Raw genomic sequence first — 20,140 nt, forward strand, 5'->3', positions numbered from 1 at the left:
ATGTGCCGTCCTTGGCCTGCAGGAGATGCCAGTGGCCTCTTGGCAGATGTAATAAGCACTCTGCAGGCACCCTACCCCAGAGGAGGCCGGCGGATTACCAAGGCCGGGAGTTTCTTTCTTGCCTGTATGTGTGGAGGATTATGGAGCTGTGAGGTAGAGACGCTGGGGGCTGTGTGCAGAGTGGGTATGTACTGTTGCCTCAGCTGAAATGCACCAGGCCTTTCTGGGAGGCTGGATTACCTAAAGCTAATTTGCTTGTCTGTTTCTGCTGCCTGTGCCAGATCCCTCATGAAACTAAATTTCCAGCCCATCTGATAGCCACCGTTACGGGGAAACACCAGGGACTCTCCCCCTCATTCTCTGGCTTCCCTGCCTACAGGTGAGGGAAGTCCATGTGCTTTTCACCGTTCCTTTCCACAGCCACTTCTGTCATCAGCTGGCTCGATTTCCATTGGTGTAAAGGGGAGTTGCCCCTGCAGACTTCCAGAGCTTTCATTCCCACAAAGCTCTGTTGATACCATAACTCTCCTCCTGCAGGCATCTAGCTTCGAAACCAGCCCTTGCCCCGTTCGTGCCCCAAGGGGCTCTGTGCAAAAACTCAGACAGAGCCGGGGGTGGGGGAATTTAACAGAGGTCCTGCTCGGAGGCAGGCACTCGGGAGGGCTCGGGTGAACCGTCCAGAGCAAAGTACAAACAAAAAGAACATTGTATACGAAAAAGGCCCTGAACCACCAATCCAACTTGCGTCCAAAAAATAACAGCTGGGACTTCTTGGAACAAGGGGAAAGAAGGAAAAAGACAAGCCTGGCTGAGTGTGGGCCTCCCTTGTCTGACTACAGTTGTTGACTCCTTTCTGGGATTAAGAAAGAGGTGGAGATTAAAAATCAGCCAGATCTAAAACCAGCCAGAACTATTTCCGCATGCCAATGAAACATTGTATGTGAAGGACCTTCTGGAACTGTTTGGGGCCCCGGGCTGCATTTAAAACAAAACAGAAGGACTAGAAAACGCACCCAAGGGGAGGCTGAGGGTAGGAATAAACCACAGTGGCTACACACGGCTTTTTTTCTCCTTCAAGAGACTTGGAGAGTGGGAAGGGGTTTATCTGGCACTCCCAGGCCTGACTCAAATGCAATTCCTAACCAAGTAACTGTGCTGCCTGTCTAGAGTGTGGCTCAGTTTGCTTTGCGACCTCTCTCGGGGAGATGGGGCACAATCCGCCCTGGGCGTGGAGCTGACAGCCACAATCTCATCTCACTTGTGCCTGACAGGCTCAGAGTCTAGAAGTGCTTGCAGGAGGGCAGAAGGAACCACCAACGTGTTAAAAAGCTTTGTTGCACCTGGGAAGCCAAATGTTCCAGCTGGCCTTGCTGAGCGGCATCTTGGCCTTCTCGTTCCCTCCCAGCAACAGGCGCTTTGCTCATTCGGCGGCGCTGATTTCACAAAACAAACAGAAGAGCAGGTGGGTGTATTTCTGAGCCAGGCTGGAGTTTGGTGGTGGGAGTTGGCAGAGCTGTGAAGAAGCCAGTTGCTGCAACAGCATGGCCTGGTTTGAAACCTGGCAGGGGAGTGGGGCTGTTCAGCATCCGATTTCTGGCTCCCACTGCGTCCTCCGGTTTAGTCCCTGTCAGAGAGCTCAGGTTAGAGAAGAGAGCAAAAAGGGCCTTTAACAGATACACAACAGGCCCTGTGCGGCCCCGCTCCCTGTGACGGCTAGGGAAGGTTTGCTACTGATGTCAATGAACCAGCCTCAGGCCCTCTCTCTGCAGTGAAAAGTGGCTGGTGGTTCCTCATGCTCAGCAGCTGGGAAAGGCTTTTTCTCTGAGCCATGCCTAATGCAAACAGAGCAGAATGCTTCAGCGTGACTGATTCTTCAAACTCCTCCTCGAAGTGGCCCTTGTTCCATTGCAGAGCTGGGCTTGCGGTTAAAGGCCTGATCGGAGATCAGTTTCATGCTCTGTCACAGACACCGTGTGACCTTGGGCCGTCACTTCACGGCTCTCTAGCTCAGCTCCTCCACTTGTCAGCTGAGGAGAGAAGGCTCCTCTTTGGCTGTCCAGTCAGTATGCTATTATCTTGCCAGGAACCCCAGGTCTGCACCACTCTGAGTACAAGACAGCAGACTGTGAACCCCCTCTTCTACCAGAGGTCTTGCCTGCAGCCACTGGCTAGGCTGCTGCATCCAACCGCCGGGCGTCTCACGCTATGGCTGCAGTCCTGGGAACAACAGCAGGAAACTTTTGGCCAAAAAAGCCTGGCGTGGATAAAACCTTTAGCTCTTCATTGCACCAGCACAGAAAGGCAACAGGTTGACTCAATGCATTACCCAAATAACCCCACCCAGCTGGAAGTTATCTCATGGATGCTGGAAAGGCAGGTAGAGGAGTGTGGGAACCTGTGTTACCTAGTGAGTGCCACTAAGGCCTTGGAATCAGAAAGGATCTCTGGTCCCCAATGCTCCAGGGCCTTTGGCAATCAATTAACTTCCTCATTATTTAGTCAACACCTGCCCTTTCTGTAATAAGACCTGTGGCTCCAGAATCGGGCTGATTAGTCAGCAATGGACTCACAAATAAGAGGGTGATATGAAGACATCCTGCTCGTTACCGCATGACCGCCAAGACTTAGTCAACCCACCTGTAAAAGAGAGAAAAGCAAGGACTTGGCTGCACAAGGAAATTGATGCTGCTCTGAAGCTGAACACTGCTGAAAAGAGACCTGGGCCATGCTGCAGAATTCTGGGGCTGGGGCAGGGCAAAGCCCTGGGATGTGACTCTAAGACAGGGGTCAGCAACCCCCGGCACAAGTACCAAGAGTGGCACGTGAGCCGATTTTTATAGGCATTCAAGGCAGGAGCTCATCCCCACCCCTCCTCCCCCATGCAGCCGGAAGCTTGCTCAAAACCATGTCGCCTGTGGATTAACAAAAGACCAACTAATGCTACCCACCACCACCTAAATGGTAAAGCTCTGCATCTTAATTTATTTATGAATGAAGTTGTTGTAAGTAGGACTATTAGTGACTTTAAAAAGTATCATCAGCACTCGAAACGTACAGAGAGGTCGTAAGATCAAATTTTGGCACTCTGCCTTGGAAAGGTTGCTGACCCTGCTCTAGGACTTATCTGTACAGCTTCAGGAGTAAGAGGATATCTCTTTAATATTAACCACCATCAGTCTCATTTCCTTATCAGATGGATCCTGGATGCTCAGCATCTGTTACGGGTCACACCGCCTGTGACACACAATTAATGTTAATTGTGGCTTTAATAGCACATGTAATGGAATGCCCCCTGCCCGGCTGCTGGTGATCTGATCCTTGGGAAGTGACCACACTGTTGCAGGGAAGACGGGAGTCCCCAGGCACTTGGTTCAGGTGGGTTAATCCAGAAGCTACTCTGCTCAAAACTCCAAAAGTCCTTCTCACACCATAGCTGTCTCCAGGACCTCGTTGCCACCTCTCTGTATTGTGCTGGCCTTTCATCCCTCCCCAACCCTCCCACCCATGTACAAACACCTCCATACCTGTACCATCTACTCCAGTTTTGTCATTCAATGCTTAAACATTGCATAGGCAAATTCCCTGGACTTGGGAAAGAACCGTTTTTTGTAACTTGTTGGAGTCATCAGGAATAAATTTGGATCAATAAATCCAGCCTCATGAGTTTCCGAGGCAACAACCACACTTAGCTACCATCTGAGACTCTCCACACACTTTAGAAGCCCTCCCAATAGCCCAGCTGCGTAGATCATTATTATTTTATAGGATCACAGCACTGAGAGGCCCAGCTGAACTTTGGGGCCCCATTGTGCAAGGCACTGTACAAACACAGAGCAATAGCGGGTTCCTGTTGCAAGAAGCTTGCAGTCTAAAGAGATGAGACAGAGAAAAGGTGGGCAAAAGGAAGTATCGGTATCACTATTTTACATCTGGGAAACTGAGGCACAAGGCAATTAAGTGATGTGCCAAAGGCAACACATAACCAATGTCAGGGCTGGGAAATGTCCCCAGATCTCCAGAGTACCTGTCTGACAACACTCACAACATTCTTTTCCCTCTCATTTTGGCATCATTGCCCATATTTTAGAGTTGGGAAACTACCACAGCAAGGTTAACTGACTTGCCTGTGATCTCAGAGCCAGACAGTGGCACAGCTGGGCGCACCCCTGACTCCACCTTGTACTCTAACAATCGGATCTTACACTTTGTATGCCTGGACAACTTGTGTGTGTCCTGGGCACATTACTGCAGGTCTAACCTGAACCACAGGCTGCAGATGAAATAGGTGTGCTGAGCAAAGCTGTCTGCTAGACCAGCCCCGAGGGGGTACACTGAAATCACTTCAGCTGGAAACGACTTCTTGCACGTCTTACAAAAAGCAACGTTCTAGCGGGTTGTGCCACAGATTGTGCAGTGAGCTGCACTTTGAGCGGCCACGCTGCACAGCTGTGGCATCAGAACAATGGGCAGACAAACACATTTTGGGAGCTGTCATTTAAAGGGCTTCGGCTCACATGGCCGTCCCATGATCTTGACTCAACCAGTGATGGCTTTCAATCCTTCCAAGAAAGTCTTCAGCTTTGTTCCTTTCATTAACCAGGCAAAGAAAAATCAAGCATCACCTCCCCTCTGTCCTATGACAGTCACTACCAGAGCGATAGCTTTGTCCTCTGCAGCTCCCACCCTTCTTTTTCCTCATCTCAGCGATCGCCACATTTTCCTCAGCAAACTAGAATTAAATCTCCTCTGAAGTGCTCCTCCCTTGACTTGACTTGACTTTTATTCTCGCTGTCACTGGTTCTGTTCTATTCAGGTTCTTATACAAACTCGCCATCACCATAGCATCCAAGCGCTTTCCAGTTATGCACTAAGCCACATGACTAACCGCTGTCATGTGGCTGTTCTCTCCGCCGTTCCCCAGAGGGAGAGCTGTGGGCAAGGGAGAGATTTGTTTTGAAATGCACTGTAATATAGACACCCACATGTTGCTTTGTGTGCGTGTTAGAGAAGCCAAGGTCAAAGGAAGCATCTGGCTTTTGGAGCCAATGGTGGGGAGGTTTGGCATGGTCCTTGGATCTGAGGGAGTTAGTTCACCAGTCTTGGGCTGAATCCCAAGAACGTTCTGTCCCCCTTACCCTCATTGCGCCAGAGGAGCAGAACTACCCACAACAGTCTTCATGCCAAAGCTTCAGTTGATCTTTTAGATATCCTGGGCCCTGGCCACTGAGCACTCACACGAACATAACAACGGCTACCCTGGTCAAACCAAAGGTCCAACCAGCCCAGTATCCTGTCTCCCAACAGAGGTCAATGCCAGATGCCCCAGAGGGAGTGAACACAACAGGTAATCATCAAAGCGATCCCTCTCCTGTCACCCATTCCCAGCTTCTGACAAACAGAGGCCAGGGCACCGTTCCTGTCCATCCTGGCTAATAGCCATGGATGGACCTCACCTCCATGAATTTATCTCACAGATTCACTCTGAAGATAAGAACTTGGAAACGTAATCTTGTTTTAATTTTCCATGAGAAGCTGGGACTAGGGAGCGAGAACAGTTCGGATGTGTTTGTGGCAGCCCAGCTTGCTGAGAACATGCACTTCGGTGTTTTCTAAGGGCACGTCTACGCTTACAGCAATATCAGCACTCTGGAGGTTGACCTTTTAGGGTTCGATTTAGCCCATTCAGTAGAGCTGCACTAAATCAAACACTGAGGGCACAGTTGCGAGGAGTAAGGAAAGCTGATTGGAGAGTTCTTCCCCTCAACCTCCCGCAGTGGGAGCTGGGCCGGAAATTCGACATAAGGTGCGTCAACTCCAGCTAGGCAATTCTTGTAGCTGGAACTGCACAGCTTAAGGCAAATTTCTTTTGCAGTGCAGACCTGGCCGAAGTGCTGAAGAGTTAATGCCCAGGTATATCGCATTGCTGTGAGCTGGCTGAGAGGAGAGGTCACCATTTGCTGGGATGGATTAGAATCTCCTAGGAAACCGGTGAGGGTAGCAAACATTATTCGCAGATGTTACAAGGTGAGAACAGGGCCAGTTAGAAATCAAAATTATGGATCATTGGCCTGGTCTACACCAGGGAACAAAATCAATCTCAGATATGCAATTATGCCATTAACGTAGCTAGAATTGACGCATCAGGATCGACTTTGTTCCCTGGTGTAGATCAGGGGTCTTCGGGCTCGCACCGACATTACGTGGAATACTGAGTCAATGGCTGAGCTCAGAGAAATGGACTTTGCCGTATCTTCACAGACATGGAAAAATCGAACTCCAAAAGATTGATCACGGTGCATCGAATGTATGTCTAAATATAGACAAACCCTTAGACATCAAATGGGGATGTTTACATTCAGGCAAAGATGACAGGCTGTGGCAGAAATTCTTCAGAAAAAACTTTCTTCTGCCTACCAGCACCATCCCTGTCTTGCTTGGTTCAGTGTTTCTTAAACTATGTTCTGTGGAACACTGGCGTTCTGTGAACAACTTGCAGGTGTGCCGCGAGCATTTGGAGAAATACATTGATGGTCCATAGTTTCTGTTATTAAAACCAGATCCAATGTTACTTCTTCACTGCTGTGATACCTGATTAAATTACTTCATTTTGTTTCTGCTGTATATGATGCTGTTTGTTTTTTCTTTGTTTTTTGTTTCGGGTCTAACAACTATTTTTTGAAGAACATTTTCATAGGTGTTCTGCAAAATATATTACTGTTTGGTGTTTCGTGGTCTCAAAAAGTTTAAAAAACATTGACTTGGGTTAAGCTGTTCTTCATCCATGCTATCATGCAAGCATTGGGCCAACCTGACACCAATGGTGTGTTTGTAGGTGGTGAAGGACCGGTAGAGCTGTGCATTGTCTGTATATTACTGGCATTTGATTCCATGTCATCTACTCTGGAAGGGTGGTAGATGGCGTGTAATGGAGAACTACAGTAGGGTGGGGTCAATGAGTTTTCAACTGCACAAAAAGAGCTGTCGGTGAAGCGAACGCTTTGGGAGCAAAGTTCCCATTGACTCAAACTTTGCCTGCAGAGTGCCTCGCCCAGTCACAGGCAGGGAGTTCCAGTAGTGTCTGGCCTCAGTTTCAGATTACTGATATTTTGCTCTTTAAAGAAAAACAATTTAGTAAATTCCATTAAAAAGAAAAGAAAGTTAAACACAAGTTAAAGTTGTACAGTTAAGCACTTACTGGATGCACATAAAACACAGCTCTCTTGTGCGTGACTTGTATTACACGATCACATGCTGTATACAATACACAGGTGGAACCTCTCTAATCCGGAACGCTCTCATCCGGCATCATCCGTAGTTCAGCGTGATTTTAGCTAGCCAGATGACCACTTATTCTGGGTGTGGCCAAGTTTCCCATGGTCCCATAAAGTTTGTTTACAGCTACCGCTCCTGACTCTGAGTGTTCTGTGCAGTAAAACATCCCTGTGCGTCTTCTACGAGCCCAGTAAGCAGTGAAAGTGTTGGTAATGCTGTTAGACAATCTTGACCTCGCATGGTCTGGCAAATTCCTTTGTTCAGCACTAGTCGGGTGCCAAGTGTGCTGGACTAGAGAGGTTCAACTTGTACCATTTTTCTCTTGCCTTGAAAGATGCAGCTTGTGAGAGGGAGAGCAAATAAAGCAGGTTTGGCCAGGAACCCATTGCCTCATTCACTATGCATTTCTGTTAGAGATGTTCATGGTTTGTGGTTATTTGGTATACCCAGCAAGATGCACATGAGGAGATGGTGCTTACATGTGCATATGAAATTGCAGAAAGCAGTGTATAATCCTATTTTATTTTTTCAAAACGTTATGCAGTCATGTAACTGAAGTCTGCATCTTAATGCGAAGAGGAAGAGACGTACACAGGTAACTTTCTCTGGCATACTCTGACTTCCGAGTACTTAGTTGTGCAACTTTAACGTTCTCTTTGGGTTTTCGATCAAATTGCAAACAGTGCAGGATTCATGGAATTAATTCCCTCACAGGGGTCTGGTGCCTCTAGCTGCACTCTTGCAGTTAATACGGTCACTAATAGAGCTCCCCTGAATTAATCAGATTACTGCAGGCTCTGTATGAATCACTGTAATGGAGGGAAGCTGAACTTGGTGACCAACTTCTGCTGGCTTTTATTATACGCAACCTTCACCCTAAGGCCTGTGCCACTGGTACATGGCAATATCTGGAATCCTAGGAACTGCTGTTTGGGAAAAGGGATATGTGTACGTAGCTACTTACAGTAATAAGCACTGGCGTGACAACATGCCACAGAAAGCCTCCCAGCCAGTCTCCTCTGTGAACATCTGGGGAAAGCAGAGCACTCGAAGCAATAACCAAACGCTAAAAAAACTAATGAGCAGCATCTTCTGGTTATAACAACCTAGTGTTCTACGTTAAAATCTGGCTGAGCAACATAGGCACACAGCCTGCCGCAGCTGAGTCACGCTCTCCAGGTCAGGGGTTAGAGGATGTGGTGATTGATGCTGGAAAGAGCAAGATACCCTAAAATCACACATTTAAATCTCAACAGGAACAGTCATCCTTCCAAGGAAAACTTACCGACAGAAATCAATGAGCTTTTAGCTCCAAATCCCCTAAGTCACTTTCAAAACCAGGACTTAAGCTCTTAAGTGACTCTGTCCCTTTTGAAAATGTTTCCCAAGATCTTAAAAAAAACCAAGTCCTGTGTGGATAGCCAAGATACTGTGATATTTTGGAAAAAAGTACTAAGGGTTTGCCTTGGTACCCTGGGCCATTATTTCTGCTCCTGTTGTTTGCTTGTTGCTCGCTGCCCTTCGCCCCAGAGGTGGCTGCATTTCAGCGATGTGCTACAAATATCGTGACAGGCTTTGGGAGTCTTCAGCATGGAAGGTGCCAGATACATATAAAACATGGTGTCAATATTGGTAGATCTATAAGCATGGTGCTAATGCATTGTCAATGAAACCTGGAGTTGGCATGGAGATTTAGGGTATTATGGTTCAAGATCAAGGTTTTGGCTTTTGGGTGTCGCCGGCAACAGTTTAAAAGCCATTTTGCAGCAACAGGTCCAAACGCTGCCGAAGTAAAACCCCGAGAACACAGCCTCGAAGAGCAGTTCCCCATTGTGTGGGCAACATGCCAGTCTTACTAATTCCGGAGGCCCTGTCTGGGCATGCTGCACCTGTCTGTTCCATAGACTCAGATGTAGAGAAAACTCCTGCCTTTCTGTGTGCAAGCAGAGCCACTATCGCTCTTCCTGCCTGGCTACTGCAGGGAATGGAAACCGCAGCAGTGTTTTACAGCAGCATGAAACTCAAACGTTCCCAGCCTCTCAGGTAGTGGAGATCCTGCCTGGCACAGTGCCACAGAGGCCAGCGCTGTCAGGGAGGCTATTTCAACCTGAAGGGTAATTTACCAGAAACGATGCAAAGGGAGAGTATACCACAGGGCTGTTAACATTCCTTCCGACAATGGAGATCCTGAGGCTTTGATTTGCAAAGAGGCCATATTTCGCCCTTCCTCCTCTCTCCTTTCTGTAGAATTAAAAAGCCTTTCTGCTATAGCCAGCCCTGGCTGGGAGTGGGACATGATTTTATTTAGACGCTCTGCCCTGTCCAGGGGGCTGTGATGCAGCTTAGCAGGTGGGTGGGGTGAACAAAGATGGCTTTTTAGCCTCATTCTATCCTATCATTACCGCAGTTCCTTCCTAAACTGCCTCAATTTCCCCACCCTGAAGTGGCAGATCAGGATAGTTTCCTATTTCCAGGGCTTAATTTTTGCCAGGGCTGGGGCTCAGCCCCTCTAGGCTTGGTGGTTCATAGCCCTGACATCTCTAGGCTCCAGGCCAGAAGCTCTGGCTCTCCGGCCAGGAAGAGCTGCTACCAGCAACAGGGCAGAAATAAGGCGACCACACACCCTGCCCTGCCAGCCTTCTGCCCTGCTGCTGGCGGTGGCACTACCTTCAGAAGTAGGCACCTGTCCAGTGCTCGCCAGTCTCCATTTCAAATGGAGGCCTGCCTGTTCCTATTCAGGCACTCTCTCCTAGGGGGTACCACCAGCATCGAGCTAGTTCGATTTGAGCTTGTCTCCAGGGTGGGTATGCCAGGCCTTATTTCTTCCAAAGAGCTCACAGTGACCACTTACTTTCATACTGCATTTCCAACAGCTGGCCTAGGTATTCATGAAGCTAAAGAGTGGCCCTTTGGCAATGAAGACCAAACCATCATTCATGACGTACACATGAAGCTCAAATCAAAACACACTGTGCTTATATGGTTGGCGCTCTTGGTTTGGAGCTCTTGGTTTCCCAGTGTTATTCCCCTTTTACAGATGGGCCAACAGAGGTGACTCATCTCAGATTAACCTGCAAGCCTGGGGCAGAAAGCAGAAGCAGTGATGGGGTTCAGGGGTCCCCAAGCACTGCACCCTGTCCGCAGGCAGGAGTGACTCTCCCTCAGCAAGTAGAACGGGACGTTTATTAGTCGACAGAGGCACAGCTCAGTACAAAGGTGTCAGTACAGCAGGCAGAGAGAGTCACTCCAACCCATCCTGGGGAGAGAAGCCCAAGGGGTGCCCCATCTGGGGTCTAGCTTCCCCCTCCACACAGGCCAGCTGCCTTCCAACTCCCTCTCCCCACTTCTAACTGCTGCCTCAGATTCAAACCCAGCTCGGCTCCTCCCAGCTCTTTGTTCGGGTCAGAGGTGTTACCTGCCGGACTTAGGTTACAGCCCCTGGGAGTCATCCTTAGCTGCTGTGAGCGGCTCTGCCTGCCCCACACACCCCAACTCCATCACAGAAGCAAACCCAGATCTCCTCCCATCCAGCCTAGGCCATGTTACACAGGCCTTCATTGACCCGCGGTGAATAGTGGCCCTTGGTTTTCTTACGGCTACGCCCAGCTAGCGAAAGGACTTCATTCACCAGAAAGCCCACCAGAGCAAAGGCCTTTCTCCCCAGCTGAGTGGAAGCAGAGATAGCGCCATGGGGCAGGCCTGTTGATTTGAAGGATGGCGCATGCCCCTTGCTGATGGGTAGGCCTCAGCAAGTGCAGGGTGCGACGGAAAGCCAGGCTGGCGCCACACAAATGCCAAGGCATTATTCCCCTGCCACTTCTGAATCTGTGTTTTGAAACCATCTGCCATGATGTGCCAGGTCGTGTCTTTGCCCCTGAGCACTGTGTCGCCTCTGGGCTGCGACCCAACACCTACGGCTGCACGGCACAACCTGCTGCAGCGGAAGCAGGAAAACGACCGCGGCACTTATGGACGCCATGGGTCAAGTCCCTCCCTGGTGTAACTCTCCTGAATCCCCCCCAGAATCTCCCCTCCCCCGCCCAGTGCTTAGGCCCCTCCCCCAGCTTCATGGGGGCGCTACTGGACCTAGGCCCCAACTAATGAGGAAACAGGGGTGGGAGTGCAGGTCAGAGGTTTAAAATGAGGAAACAGAGGGGGATGCTGAGCGGAGAGCCTCAGACAGTGCCCACTGAGGAACAGGGACCAGCCAACGGCCCAGGCAAAGCTGGGGCTACGCCAGAGTGCAAGCCATCTCCCTCTTCAAACGCCATCCTGACTCACCGAAACAGTGTCAGACATTCAGCTGGCTTCAGAGAGGTCCCCTGATTTCCAATTCACTACGTCCCCTAGGAGGCCTGGCACCACACAGCTCACTTTCAAACCCTCAAAAGCCCCTTTTTTTCGCTGTTGTTTTTCAAAAAGGGGGGCAGAGAATCTCTTCTATTTATACTTCAAACCAGCTTATTTGTGTAATTGCCAAAAACATTGGCACAACAGCTAATTAGCGAGCTCCTGCTTCGTACCCTGTAAACAAATGTATTTGTAACCAATTTGCAAGCACTTTGCATAAGGAGCCCAGAACACTCGTGCCTGTTTGATGCATTTTGACATTAATTTGATAACAGTGGCTTAACAAGGAATCCAGGCTCCCTGCCTATAAATAAGCCGTTTTTCCGTTTCCTTTTATCTGCACAGTAAAATAATGTTGTTTTTCCCCCTGCTGTAATAACAACCATCCAGCCCTTTCATGAATGCCCTTTATGTCCTTTCACATTTTCAAGGTATTTGTTCTGCAGACAGCAAAACGGGCTTTTTAAAAATTTTTTTTTAATTCCTATATATCTGGGGGAAAGCAAGGCTGATTCTGCGATAATGGGGCTTCTGGGAAGTGCTGCTGAGAGTCTTGTTTGTTTAAAGTGAAATACAGATCCATCCTTCCACAAGTTCTGGGCATGTGCTAGCAGTCTCATGGTCTTATCCTGCCCCCTTTGTTGCATCAGTTGGCTGGCCTCATTTCAGGCTTTACCCAGAATGCAAACAAAAGAGCAACAGGAAGCCGCTGGAAGAAGATGACCAGCATGAAACAGGGTGTGGAATGATGACCTTCTGCAAACAACACGTCAGAGCGCTTTGCATCTGCCCTTTGATCTCATTCACTAGCCTCCTTTGACGCTAGGGACTGAGTCTGTCTAATAGATGGAGGACGAGACAAAAGGATATCGCATGAAGATAGCCAAAAACTCCAGTTGAATGTTCATCCTTCAGCCAAAGGTGGGGAGGCAGTGGGTGGTAGGAGGTCCAGAGCTGGTGGAGATAACTGAAAACGCTTGTAGTCCCTCTCATGCCACTGCTAAAACCACCAACCACTGCAACCATCTTCTCTTGCTCCTCTCTGGCCTCCCCAGATCCATCTCATTTCAACCTCTTCCAACCTTCCTAAGCTGCAGCTGCTAAAACAGTTTCTCTCTCCATGGTTGGAGCACACCACTCTCCTCTTCAGATCCCTTCACTGGCTTCCCTTCACCCTCAGTATCCAATTCGGGCCTTTCTGCCTCACTTTCCATGACCTGCAGGACTTTGTGTTGTCTACATCTCAGCTCCTGCCTCTTCCTACTTCCCCCCAGCCAGTTCCTCCCATGTTTCCTGCCCACATGGCCCTTTGTCTCTTTGCCAGTCCTCTCCTTTGTTCCATTTTCCATCCTGTTTGTTACACAGCAGCTATGTTATGCTGGGTGCTCTCGTGCTGTTACCCAAAGATCTTAACCAATAGCAGGGCCCCATCATGCTAGATGTGGCAAATATACGTAGAGGGAGAAAGTCCCTGCTCCAGAGAACTTTCAGTCTAAACCGACCAGGCAAGCAAAGAGTGAGAGAAAGGCAGAATCATTAGCTCCATTTTACAGATGCAGACTTGGAGCAGAGAGAGGTTGGCATTCACAAGTATTTTGCTAACCTGTGTGTAAAAACCTCCAAAGCCAGGGATGCCACGACTTCCCCAGGCAATCTGTTCTGGTGCTCAGCTATTCTTACAGCTCACTCTTTTGCCTGATATCTAACCTAAAGCTCCCTTGTTGCAAACAAAGGCTATGTCTACACTTGGGAATAAAGTCGAATTTGTCAAAGTCGACTTTGTAACACTAAATTTTATAAAGTCAAAGTTATAAAGTCCACACCTGCTCACAAAGTCGACTTAGTGTGTCCCCATTAAACCTCCTAAGTATGATGGCAGCTGCAGTGCATGGGGGGCACTTATCCCCCAGTTCCTGCAGCTCTGTTGCATTTTGATTTCAGTGCCAGTGTCTTGGGGAGAAAAAAGTCGCCGCAAGTGGTTGTGGGTGTGTGATGTCATCATCCCAGAATGCACTGCTCTCACACCCCTCCGCCGTTGGAAACAAACGGCCATTTTTCCAAAGCCTGCCTCTGCCTCAGACGCTTTGATGATTGCCACCATCAGAGCTGGCTACTGATGTGCCAATCTGCCTGGTACGCAGTAGTGATTCAAGTACTACCAGTACTTGAAGTAAATTCAGAGAGCACTCCTTCTGGGCCAACAGTCTCTTCCCCCAGTGAATCCTATGATACTCCAATGCCACTTGCGGCTGGTGTAGATGCCCACAGAATCATCTGTAGTGACCACATGGACCACTATCTTCACAAACAGAGAGGATACAATGACGTGGTCTCTTCCCGCTATGGGAATGCATGTAGTAGGTTAGAGGGTGGAAAGGCTGGTAACCAGGACTCCTGGGTTCTCTCCCCAGAACTGGGGGGGCATTGATGTCTGGAGGTTAGAGTGCTGGAAGGAACCATTACACAGACGTCTCCAACATGAGGCGAGGAGTCTGTCCCAAGTAATAGCAGCTCAAGCACTGTAATTATTTCTAGACTCGTTATGGAATCCCAGAGGGCATTGGTGTCTAGTGGTTAGAGTGCTGGAAGGTGCTATTACCTCAACAGAAGGAGCAGCGGCTCAAGCAACGAGACTCGTTATGAATCCAAAATTAAAGAGAAGAGAAGGAAAGGTTAAAGAAGTATTAAGACAATAAAGAAGCTGAGGAAAGATGAACCCTTGAGACTGTTGTCTATTGGTCCCCCGCTAAAGAATTAAGAGATTCCCTTGCTTCTTCTGGTACAGAAGCCCTGGCTCAACTGCCTGTGTGGGAGAGGGAAGGAAGAGAGAGTGCCCACATATTCACCATTCCTTCATAGGAAATCATCCCCCCAGCCACTCACTATGGGAAGGAAGTGTGGCCCTGCAGAGAGAGCGTAGGAAACTGTCTTTAACCGAAGAACCTGTTGGGTTGGGGTTACTTTTCAAAAAGGGACAGAAGACAATGCTCTTCAGAAAATATCCAGTGCAGGACAGGGTAGAGGCAGATGTCTTGAAGCAGAGTTCCAGCAGGGACCGCTTAAAAATGTAACAGCCGTCGCCTTTCTTGGGGGCGGGAGGAGGAAGGGGGAAAGCAGCCCCGTAAAATGTACAGCGCACAAAACAAGTTTCTTGGCCTCTTCTGCTAAATCCTATGCAGGGAAAAAGCCCTCTTAAGCACTGAAACCCCCCGTGGATGGGGCATGCTGCTGTCTGGAAGCACAGTCCACGTAGCCTAGCAGCCATGGGGTGGTGGAGTGGGGGAAAGGAGGGGGCTTGATTTTTCACCCAGTACTTCTGAGCGCCCCGGGGTTTACTCAGCACAGATTCATCCACCCACACAGGAATGAGATCCTGGATCTCCTGATGGCACCATGCTGGGGATCTTTTGCAACCCTGAGAACTCATGGCTAGATGAAATTGCTCCCGAGGTCTGCTAGCCACTCTGGCCAGAAAGAAAATCAATGCAAATTCCCAGGCTTCCTGTTACCTATTTCCTGCACACCCGGAAAGCAGCGGAGGTGAAAGCGGCCAGAAAGGACACATTTGTGGCATTGTGGGATACCTCTGGAGGCCAATAAAATTGATTTAAAATAACACTGTTTCCACACTAGAATTCATTCAACCTTTTAAATTTGAACTTGGTGTTACCCCGCCTGGGAGAGGTGGGACAGGAAAGTTGACCATAGCGTGCCTTAAAACTGACCTAACGGTATTTGCAGTGAAAACAGACTCATTGTAAAATCGAGCTGAGTGCCTTCAAATCTATTTTATGCTCTTCTGTAGACAAAGCCTAAGCCGATTATTTCTTACCCTGCCCTCAGTGGGCGTGGAGAACAGGTGATCCCCGCCCTCTTTATAAGAACCTTCTTATGTCTCCCTGAACTGTACCTCTTGTAGACTAAACATACTCAGTTTTTTCAGTCTGTCCTCCTAGCAGCTGGATGTCTGATGTGGGCTTTTATACAACCACAATGTTCCCCTCTTCTCCAAGAGCAACTGCAGAGCCCCTTTACCTACCTTACCCTGAAGTCATGTGACAAACATAACAACACAAAGCTGCTGGGTGGAGTGGAAGGCTAGCCCGAGGGTTAGAACTGTTCTGCTCCCTGTTGGGCCTCTCTTGTGCAAGGCAAGTCACTTCATTTCTTTGCCTATTTCTCTGCCTGGATAATGTGAATACCACCCCATCTTGGGAAAGTGCTCCTAGATTGGGGGTGGCTGGTAATTTTTGATGGGGGTATGCACTCCAGGATTTTGATAAGTAACCAAGGGCTGCACTTTTCTATGGAGGGAGTGGGATCTGGGATGGAGCTTGGCTGCACAAGGGAGCTGGGATAGGAGACTGGGGCGTGTGGGAGGGAGTTGGGGTGAAGCAGTGGGGTATGACCTAGGGCAGGGGATTGTGGTCCAGGGTGAGGGTACAGGAGAGGATTCTGGCCTGGGAAAAGGGTGTGGAAGGAGTTGCAGGATCTGGCAGAGAGTTGTGACGGGAGGCAGAGAATTTGGGTGGTGACTGGGGCAGGGAGTTGGGGTTCAGGTGGGGGTGGGATGTCAGATGCAGGCTCTGGCCAGGAGCTGCTTACCTAGGCAGCTCCCAGCCAGCAGCTCAGTGGACCCTGAGGCAGGCTTCCTACCTCCCACAGCCCCAGGCTGATCAAATCAGCCAGCTGGCGGGAGCCCTGTGCCTCTCTGCACCGCATGCTCTGAGGGGAGACTATATGCTGTCCCCACCCCCAGCACAATCCTTGCAACTCCCATTGGGTGGTTTTCGGACAATGGGAGCAGCCAGGATTGTGCTGGGGGCGGAAGCAGCGTGTAAGGTCTGGACTTCCCCCTGCAAGCAGCACGCAGCACATAGAGGCGCAACGCCCGGCTTTGAGTGGCCTGGGGCATTTGCAGGCTGGGAGCCAGCCTGAAGCTGCTGGCTGGCCCCGGCCTGGATCGAAAGGCTTGGTGGGCCAGATTTTGGCCACACTTATCCCAGATAGTCTGCTGAAAGACACTATTACCAGTACAAAGTGTGAAGGCGAGCAGTCTCTAAGCCTGTGTTTTTTAACACATAGGTTCCCAAACTGGGAGGTGTGCCCCCCCAGCGGTGCGTGAAGAAATTCCACGGGAGGCAAGAAGCAACCCAGCCCCGCTATCTTCTCCCCCACCCTAAGAAAGAGCTGGCCTTTGCTTCCGGCTCTCAGCCCCTGCCATTTTACATGGGTGACCCAGCACAGCGGCTATAAAAAGCAGGCAGCTGGCAAAGGCCCACATGGAGCTAGCTGCCTCCTGCAAAGATGAGTGAGTGTGGGTTATGGGGGAAGGAGGAGGATGGGATTAGATAGGAGGCTGGGGGTGCCTGGCTCAGGTGAGGGGGATGGGATAAGAGCAGGGGGCTGGTGGTGCTTGGCTTTGTGGGAGGGGAGGGGCTCAGGCATCCAGCTCTTGGGGCTAGGGCAGCTGGCTGGCCTGTGGGACTCGCAGTGCTTGGGCGGCTGGTCCTGGCATCACAGAGTTCAGGCAGCTTGGGATGGCAACTGGGCCCAGCAGTGTGGGGCATGGGCGTCTGCCCCAGCAGTGCAGGGCTCAGGTGGCTTGGGCTGGCAGGTAGGTGGCTGGCCCCAGTAACGTGGGGCTCTGGATGGCAGCCGGGTGGCTGGCCATGGCAGTGTGGAGATTGGGTGGGTGGGCCGGGCAGCTGGCTTGTGGCTAGCCAGTTGGTCCCAGATGCATGGGGTTCGGGCGGCCAGGCAGGCAGGCTGGTGGGCGTCTGGCCCCGGTGGCACAGGGCTCAGGCGGGCAGCTCTAGCAGCACAGGTCTCAGGTGGGCGGGCAGCTGGTGTGGTCAGCTCTGGCAGCTAGCATAAGGCTCAGGCAGCCGGGGCTGCACCAGGTACCCGCAAATGGCACGAAAAACTATTTGTGCTTATTTTTAATTTTAAATAACATTTTTATATCGAGTCTTTGTGTTTATTTTAAAGTACAAATGGATTTTTTTTGTTAAAAGGGGGGTTGGATGATGGTATAGAAGAGACGAGGGTGCATGAGGGTTTCTCAAAAATCAAGGGAGGGCGTGATGCCGGAAAGTTTTGGAATCACTGCTTTAATATTTCATCCTAGTGGGCCTCCTCTTCATCCACCAATACGTCTGATGCTGGAATTGCTGGCCAAACTATTTCAGTCATTTTCCCCAATTCCTCCTCTCAGATGAATTGATGCTGAACCTACACAGCAAACCTTGGCAGTAATGTTTGGCATCTGTAATGGACTTCGCAAGCACATTCCTTCTTCAGCCTCCTCCTCTCTTATCTCCGTCCTCTCCCCAAAACAGCACATTTAGATAACAGTTATTGGGAGGATAAAACAAAACCCATCACTTAAGCATTTCTGAGTGAAATGTAACAGAGACTCCTCCCAGGTTACATCTTAGGTCAAACCTGCCAAAGGAGAAAAGTTCAAGCAAAAACAACAAATTCTGTGGTACCTTACAGATTAACATATTTTGGAGCATAAGTTTTCATGGGCAAAGACCCAATAATATCTGTTGGTCTATAAGGTGCCATGGGACGACTTCTTGTTTTTGCACATACAGGCTAACACGGCTCCCCCTCGGATACTTGTTACCTAGCTCAAGCAAGTTATGCTGAAGGAGTTCTCTGGCCCACTTTAGGCAGGAAGTCATGCTAAATTATCACAGCAGTTCCCATCAGCCTTAGAATCTATGACAAAGGTCCCTGAAATGATGAGCCACTCTAAGACTTGCCTGGTGCTATTGCACCAGATGCTGTATGTAGTAGACCCAAGGTGTCCAACCACTTCTGAAGCCGTAACCACTAGAGTGGCTCCTTCTATAGAGAATGAGCCACATTATTCAGAAACTACATCTATGGTTCAAGCCAACTAACCACACTCAAGCCACCCAAGAGCCATGTGTGACTCGTGTGTTGGAAACCATAGTTCGATGTACTTGTTTGCACACACATTTAGACTGGTTTAGCTAAACAGTGGAAACACCCAGTACAGACACTTGGTTAAAATGGGTTATGTTGCCCTTGAATATTTCAACTCCAGTAGGCCAGTTAGAACAGTTCTGCTCCCACTGGGGCCTCTCTCATGATAAGCAAGTCACTTCATTTCCATGCATTTAAACTCAATGATTTAAACGCGCCCAAACATGCAGCTATATCACTGTCGCTAGTTTAAAAAGAAAAAAAAAAAAAAAATCACACCTTTAGTGAAACAAGCACAACACCAATCATGAACCAGGCCTCAGACATCTGCTCTAGCAAACTTCATCGCTGTTGTTCACGACAGGAAAAACAACGATGGAAGATGTAGTATAAACAGGACACAAGAATTTTATCACCATAGCCAAAGCTTGTAGGTTGTTCTGCTGTAGACAGATACCGAGACTACCACCATTCCCGCTGTTACCACGTGCAAGGAGGACTTGGAACAGTGCCCCGAAAATATTCCTAACACCTATCTTAAGGCACTTGATGGGACGTACACCTTCAACTACCTGCCATAGGAGACAACTGTGTAAAGAAGAGGTTAAGGGACCCAGAAGTGATTCAGGTTAATCCTTATCCACTTGGGAGGTCACAGAAAAAGGTTTGATTACTTGTGATTCAGACAATTGATTATTTTTACCTTTTTTTTTTTGTTCAAATATCCCCGTTTTATTCATTCAGTTGCAGGTTCCCTTCTTTCTCACTCCGTTACTGCCCTGATCTTTGGTCAAACAAGTTTCTGAAATAAGGATGCTGTAATTTCACTCAACTACACAAATTGACTCCTAATCCGCCCCGGTCACATTTCACTAATCAGATTGGTGAGCTCCTTCCCGGACTGGCAAGAATACTTGCTAGGGCACTACATTAATAAACAAGTCTTTTAAAAAAGATTCTCCCTTCCAGCTCTTGTAACAAGTACATAGGTCTCTGAAAGTTCACAGTACTTAGCTTGGCCAAGGCTTGGGGACCTGCTGGCTGCAATGCATTACTTAACTACAGACCTTGAGAACTTGGGCTCAAATTTAGAGTAGGCAAAGTTCATATGTAAATTACAGTCTCAGCCTGGTGCCAGACAGACCCCAGGAGAAGGATTTTCAGGACTGGATGTGTGAGGTCACTATTGTTTTGTCTGCAGCAGTTACAAGTTTAACTGGTCATTTTATGCAAAAAGTTACTGTGAGTAGGTGCATTTTTGCCCAGGTAATTCTGAAAATCCAGGCTCATGCCCCAAAACTAAAGGCCTGGGAGTCAGGTGTGCTAGGTTCTATCCAAACTCTGCCACAGACTGAACTAACTTGGGCAAGTCATTTCACCTCTGTATGCCCTTGATGCTTCTGTTTCCTCATCTTTAAATAGAGAGGGGGGCCCGCTCTCAGGGGGCCTTGTGAGGCTCAGTCAAGCACTCTGTGATCCAGGGAGGAAAGATGTTATATAAACACAAGCCAGCATCAGTTTCCATTAAACACATAACTGAGCCCCTAACTGCAAACAG

General features: G+C 49.0%; 1 protein-coding gene across 1 annotated transcript in view; it reads right to left on the bottom strand.

Moving 5' to 3' along the window:
* The window catches only part of FBXL18 (F-box and leucine rich repeat protein 18), a 144,087-nt gene that overhangs the window by 92,535 nt on the left and 31,412 nt on the right, over nucleotides 1-20,140 (bottom strand). The gene's annotated exons all lie outside the window — the stretch shown is intronic.

This window comes from Carettochelys insculpta, chromosome 16, assembly GCF_033958435.1.
Source record: "Carettochelys insculpta isolate YL-2023 chromosome 16, ASM3395843v1, whole genome shotgun sequence".
Lineage (NCBI taxonomy): Eukaryota > Metazoa > Chordata > Testudines > Carettochelyidae > Carettochelys > Carettochelys insculpta.